The sequence below is a fragment of the Hipposideros armiger genome, unplaced genomic scaffold, assembly GCF_001890085.2.
Source record: "Hipposideros armiger isolate ML-2016 unplaced genomic scaffold, ASM189008v1 scaffold_445, whole genome shotgun sequence".
Lineage (NCBI taxonomy): Eukaryota > Metazoa > Chordata > Mammalia > Chiroptera > Hipposideridae > Hipposideros > Hipposideros armiger.
In genome coordinates this window covers 752,986-758,985 of record NW_017731795.1, presented here as the reverse complement: position 1 = coordinate 758,985, position 6,000 = coordinate 752,986, and the positions used below count along the sequence as shown (strand labels likewise).

The 6,000-nt window shown below is 43.0% G+C and overlaps 1 protein-coding gene across 7 annotated transcripts in view; it reads left to right on the top strand.

The window, feature by feature from the left end:
* Positions 1-6,000, top strand: part of CTNND2 (catenin delta 2) — an 848,542-nt gene that overhangs the window by 403,581 nt on the left and 438,961 nt on the right. The gene's annotated exons all lie outside the window — the stretch shown is intronic.

Genomic DNA, 6,000 nt, shown 5'->3' with positions numbered 1-6,000 from the left:
TCCACAACTAGACTGAAGAACAAAAGGACAGCAACTTGTCTGTTCCCCTTCCCTCAATTCCCCAACACTGTTCCCATCCCCCAATTCCCCAATTAAAAAAAAAATCTATGTATGCTTTCTCAAGTATCTACAACAACAATGGGGTGGAGTCTGTGTTTTCACTTAATCCCTGCAAACTCAGAAGTTGGGGGAGTGGAGACTGAGGCTGGGCAGTGCTTCCATCTCTAACTCACTCGGACTGAATAACCACGAGTGATTCCTCAAAACACGAAACTGGGAACCACATTCCCATCATGCACCTATTTACAAGCCTGAGCAAGCAAATGACTGAGATCTCTGGTGTCAATTTATTACTAAAAACACAAGTGCAAGATAGACAGTGGTTGAACAAAACGCCAAAACAGCCGAAGAGTAAATTATTAGCCCCCTTTATGGATGTATGGATATTTATATAACTGTACAATTTAAGGGATGGATGGATAGATAGATAGTTTTACAAGTACATTCCCAAGTTTTGTGATAATTAACAAGAGGAATAGCCCTAATAGTGTGCTATATACCAAAACAAAGATTATTATTTGATTACATTTTCTAACTTGGCCAGAAGCAATATAATATAATTACAGTACACTTGAAATGAAATGTTAAAGCGGGGGAACATTTAAATTGGCAAAGCTATTATGTTGCGCTTGTGCAATTAATCTTTGAGAGGGATGGCAAACAGATTTTTAATGAGGTTTAAATGTAGGACTAAGATTGATGGGTAGTCCGCACTCGGTATCAAGACTGAGGAGTCTGCCGACGCGGAGGAGAGCCTCCATGCGAAGTCCACATGAGACAGAGGCAGTGCCGGATGGCTAATTTCGTTGTCCTTTCATGTGTTTCTTTACACTGTGGCATTTATCTGTTATAGACCAACGTTAAGAGATGCATACGTTAGAATTGTAGCGGCTCATTTCTTTGTCGACATCTGTAATTATTTAAATAAATCCCTACATGACATAAAAGTTAGTTGCTTTCCAAGATCCCATTAATGGAGTTTACTTCCCATATATATTTCTAACTTTACTTTTCGTCTTCATTGTTTGCTTCAGTTTCTGTTGACATGTGCCTCATCACAGCCTATTTCAATATCTAGCTTATTATTCTGAAAGAAATCAATATTTCCTTCATAAATGTGTCTCCAGGATCCTAAGACTAGAGCCTGGGGCCACAAACAATGAAATTGTCCACTGCCACAGCTGGAGATGGGCAATGGAGAGCGAGGAAACCAGGAGGCACCAAGGCCGGGAGTCAAGCTGAGAGGAGACCTGTGTGGGAGGCATCAGTGCTTCGCGTTAGATACAACGCAAGGCAAATGCTGAGAAGCCAGGCCTGCCTGAAGGAAGGGAGGCAGGTGAGCTGCGTCCTCTGCCGGAGAGGCCATTGCAGTGAGGTGTAGATTACCTAGACTTTACAGTTAGAGCTGTGATTTCTCGAGTTCTCAGCTCTTATTTCGTGGTCGGAAATTATGCCCTCTGTTTGGAACGAGTGGGCACAGCTTGCAGAAATGTGTTTAGATATCAGCGGGTATAGTGAGGAGAAGGGTGATTATTCATCTGCGAGGACAAGTCTCAGCGAGTCTCTGTGGAGGCTTTAAAACAAGCTGCTGTGGTCTGAGTGTTGGTGTCGCCCCAAAATTCATATGTGAAATCCTGACTGCTAGGTGATGGTGTTAAGAGGTGGGGCCTTGAGGAGATGCTTAGGTCTTGAGGGTGGAGCCCTCATGGATGGGGTTAGTGCTCCTATAAGACAGACCTCAGAGAGCTCCCTGGCCCATCCGCCAGGTGAAGACACAAGGGGAAGTCTGTGACCCGGAAGAGGTTCCTCACCCAACCACACTGTCAACCTGGTCTCAGACTACCAGCCTCCACAACTGTCATAAATACATTTCTGTTGTTTATAAGCCACACTATCTGTGGTATTTTTGTCACAGCAGTCCGAGTGGACTGAGACACCACCATGACCTGGTCTCCCACCTGGAGGGCCAGTCACTTCCTACCCTTGTTTTCCTCTGTCACCTTTTGTTACTTCAGTTTAGACCACAGGACTTAATATAACCTGAGTATCCAGTAACAGTGCATCAGTGATTCTGATATCACTTTAGTCTCATGTAAACTTTTAAGCCTTCCCAGAACGTAAGAATGTAGAATCTACAAAGCATCTCTTGGAAGCAATGACTCAGCCCTTCTTTCTTTCTAATCTAAAATTATTTCTTGGAAAATCATTTCCCCAAACTTGGAGTGCAAACATTTGATTTTTTTAAAAACGTCACTCAATTCTTTCCTCATTTACGAGGAATGTGGGCTCAACTATACAAACATGCATTCTAGCTTTGAAATTCAGTGATTTTATTCATACTTGATTATTAGAGCCAGAATATGCTCAGGATGAGTTTGGTCAAGGACATTGAGGGCAGCGGTCAGAGATTCTGCAGTGACAGGACCTGCTTCATCTGGGTTAGTCCTTCCAAGGAAAAGCCAATCACAGAGTTCTCAAAGCTAGACCACCTGGAGACACACCTGGCGCCAGTAGCTGACACATTCCCCAGCAATCTCTTAGCTCTAAGTCTTAGTGGACATACTCCTACCTGGCCTGTTTCTCACTCCTTGGGTTTATTTTTACATTTAGTCTCGGGTGCTTATAAAAGAGCTGGGTTTGGCCTGAGCCTGGCACGGTTGTGCCTTCTGCCCTCTGTATGCACACCCAAGTTTACGTTCAGATGAGATTTGAAAATGCTTCACTGATTTATGTCTATTCACCCAATACATATTTATTCCACAAACTTCTAGGGGCCTGAGATTCACCAGTAAACAAAACAAGTAAAGTCCCCACCTTCTTGAAGTTCATACTTCCTGAGGGGGTAAAAGAAAATGAAGAATCATAAAGAACAATGAAGAAGAACAAGAGGGAAAGTGAAGGGGGGGCGCTATTTTGTAGAGAAGGTGATAATTGGACAGAGCCCTACAGGAGGAAGAGAGGGAGTGAGCCTTGTCTGAGGGAAAAGAGTTGGGAGTAGCAAGTTCAAAGGCCCTAGGGAGCTTGAGGATGACCAGCGTGGCTGGAATGGCCTGAGTGAGGGCCAGACCAGAAACAGGTAGAGAAGCGTGGAGGGACCACCTGTGGGGTAGAACATTCATTCAACAGAGACAATAGAGTAGAAGACAGGGAAAAGTGCATGTTTTGGGTTTTTGTACACAAACACGTGTCTGAATATTGCAATACAAGTGAAATCTAGCGTCTCAACATTTAGGTATTCTGATGTAAACCAAATTCAGAAATTGTCTGGACAATCAGGAAACAGATGACAAAGCTTTATTCTTCGCATTTCTTCCCTCGAATTTCTTCCTCGGGTCATCCAATTTCTGTTCCGTCTTAGATACTTGTTTCCTGAGATAGGCCATGTTCTGAGTGAGATGTGAGGCCTTCAGCCAGTGGTGGGTGAGGAATGCCACAGTGTCACCTACCGTTCTGACAGTATTTGTAGAATGGACTGTCGGGGGCAGAATGTACTAGAAGCAAGACCATTGCATCTGTTCTTCAAAAGGCCCAAGAGTTCTGTCCATTCCAGTTGGGTGATCTTGTCAAAATGATGATTGTGAATATTATTGTTCAAAAAAGGTTCAGCTTCCTCAAAATTCTAAGCATGAACTTTGCAGTATATGAATATTATTTTATCCAATTGCTTCAGGTATGAACCTTGAGACCCTTTATCGGTACACACACCACAAGGTTTGTGAGAGGTGAGAAAAGGGATATAGAATCTGAATTCATCTGTGGGTACTTGCAACATAGTGTTGGCCTAAATGTATATGTAAAATCATAAAATATTAAACAGAAGATTAATTTTTGTTTATGCTTTAAAAATCATAAAATATTAAGGGCCGGCCGAGTGGCTCAGTTGGTTAAGAGCTCGCTCAAGAGTTTGAGCTCTGAACAACAGCGGTTCGAGTCCAGCCCGAGCTGAGCAGTCGTTGAGCTGCCAATAGGTAGCAGGATGGCTCAGCTAAAAAATATAAAAATAAAATAAAATAAAAATCATAAAATATTAAACAATATTGACTAGATGGCCTCTGGCGAGTGTATGCCTAACTCCTTCCATGTAGGTTAGAAGTTATATTAGAAAGATTTTATTGTCATTTATTTGAAGTTTTAAATGAAAAATCTTTCAATATCTTCCTGTAAGTTTTAGTATCCATGCCACGTGAAGAGGTGCTTTTCTTGCCTGATAGAGAAATGAAAGAACTTTCTGGAAACAGTTTCCATTTTGAGAGCAGGGTTGTTTAGCAGTGTATGCTGAGGAAGCACATGAAAGATGGACAACTTTAATTCTGTCACTTTACTGTTTTCTCTAATCGGCTTCTTAAAAGTGCAAAACAGATGAATATCTTTCTGTCTCCATCTCTTGTAGTTAATAAGACAGAGCAGTACTTTTCCATCAACTGTTGCTAGGTAGGACTTGTTATGGTACAGTTTTTGTATCTAAGGCACTACTTATTTCTCTACATAAAGTGGCAAATTTGAGACTGACACGTTTACAGAGATAAGATTTAACTAAACACCTCGGACTTGGGTCATCATAGTTTGAAGACATAGTTCTTTTTATCACCAGCAGCACTGTAGTCCTAATTTAAATGTTTTAACTCTGTGAACTGTGTAGTAAAACAACAATGAAAAAAACAAAATGTACAGTATCCGCTTTTGTCTGCGCCGGGCCCTCCGCTAAGCACTGTCCACGTATTGTCTCATTTCATTTTCACCTTATTTTTTCCTTCCTTAGAACAAGACTTTGAGTTAGACACCACTGTCATCTCTACTTTATAAATAAATAAAGTGAGATGGAGCAGCTAAGGGGGTTCAGCCCCTAGTCATTTGGGTGAAGAGCTAGTCTTAGGGATCCAAGAACCCAGTGTTTTTCCAGGATGCGTGTGAATCACTAAATCCAAATGATCTCTGCAAATCTGAAGTTCCTGGCATTGTGCGCTCTGGTAGTATTTTTAACACAGTCTTACGTCACATTCTTACTTTATCCTCTCTACTTTGAAAATCTCACGTCTGCTCTCCTGGAGTTAGGTGAAGTTAAGATAAAAATAAGGCAAATAAAAGTTAGGAGCAGGAGAACCAGCGTTAAACGTTAAACCCACTGGTTTGCAGCAGGAATTCTAAGACACTTGAGTGTGTTAATGTGCCTGTGATTCTCCACCAGGAAAGCAGAGCCTGTAGCGTTTCCCCAGTGGGTACGGCCGTGTCAGGGAGCAGCTGTCGGTGTCCTGTGGGACGCTGCTCCCCGGGTCCCAGTCAGAGAAATAATGAACTGGAGAGACAGGATTTGCTCTCGCTCTGACTTCCTGCCCAGCCTTTTCACCTGTGTCTGTTCAGAAACCAAAGTTTTCATTAAGGGAATTTCCCATTCACAGACCCGCCCGGAAGTCCCCCAGCTGTGACACTTGTGTGGAAATGCACTTGAGGACAGCCCGTCCCTGTGTCTATTTTCTGGGTCACAGTGTCCCAAGTTTTCTTGTGTCACTCAGAATCCACCTGCTGGGTGGGACTTGGCTTCCATCCCTGGATGTATGACCCCCCCCCACCGCCCATGCATCCCCATTGGGCTGTGGGACAGCTCTCAGCGCCTCCCCAGTGGGTTTCCACAGAGATGCTCTCTCATTCTCTCTGAAACCCATAGTCACGTTTCTGAGCTTTGAATTCTCAGGGATTTCCCTGAGTATATGCATTGGGGAAGACAGGAGAGACGAAGGGTCGAGGGTCATCAGGCTTAGTAAGATGCTGTTTAAGCACTAAGTGAATGCCAGACTGTTTGGCCCTTTACATGTATTATTAAGTCATTAAATCTTAACACTTCTTGTAAGTCCATACTCTTATCAGGACACAAAACCTTGCTCAGCTAGAAAAGTATAGAGCTGGAGCCGGGCTGAAGCCCAGGGCTCAGATTCCAGAGCCCGT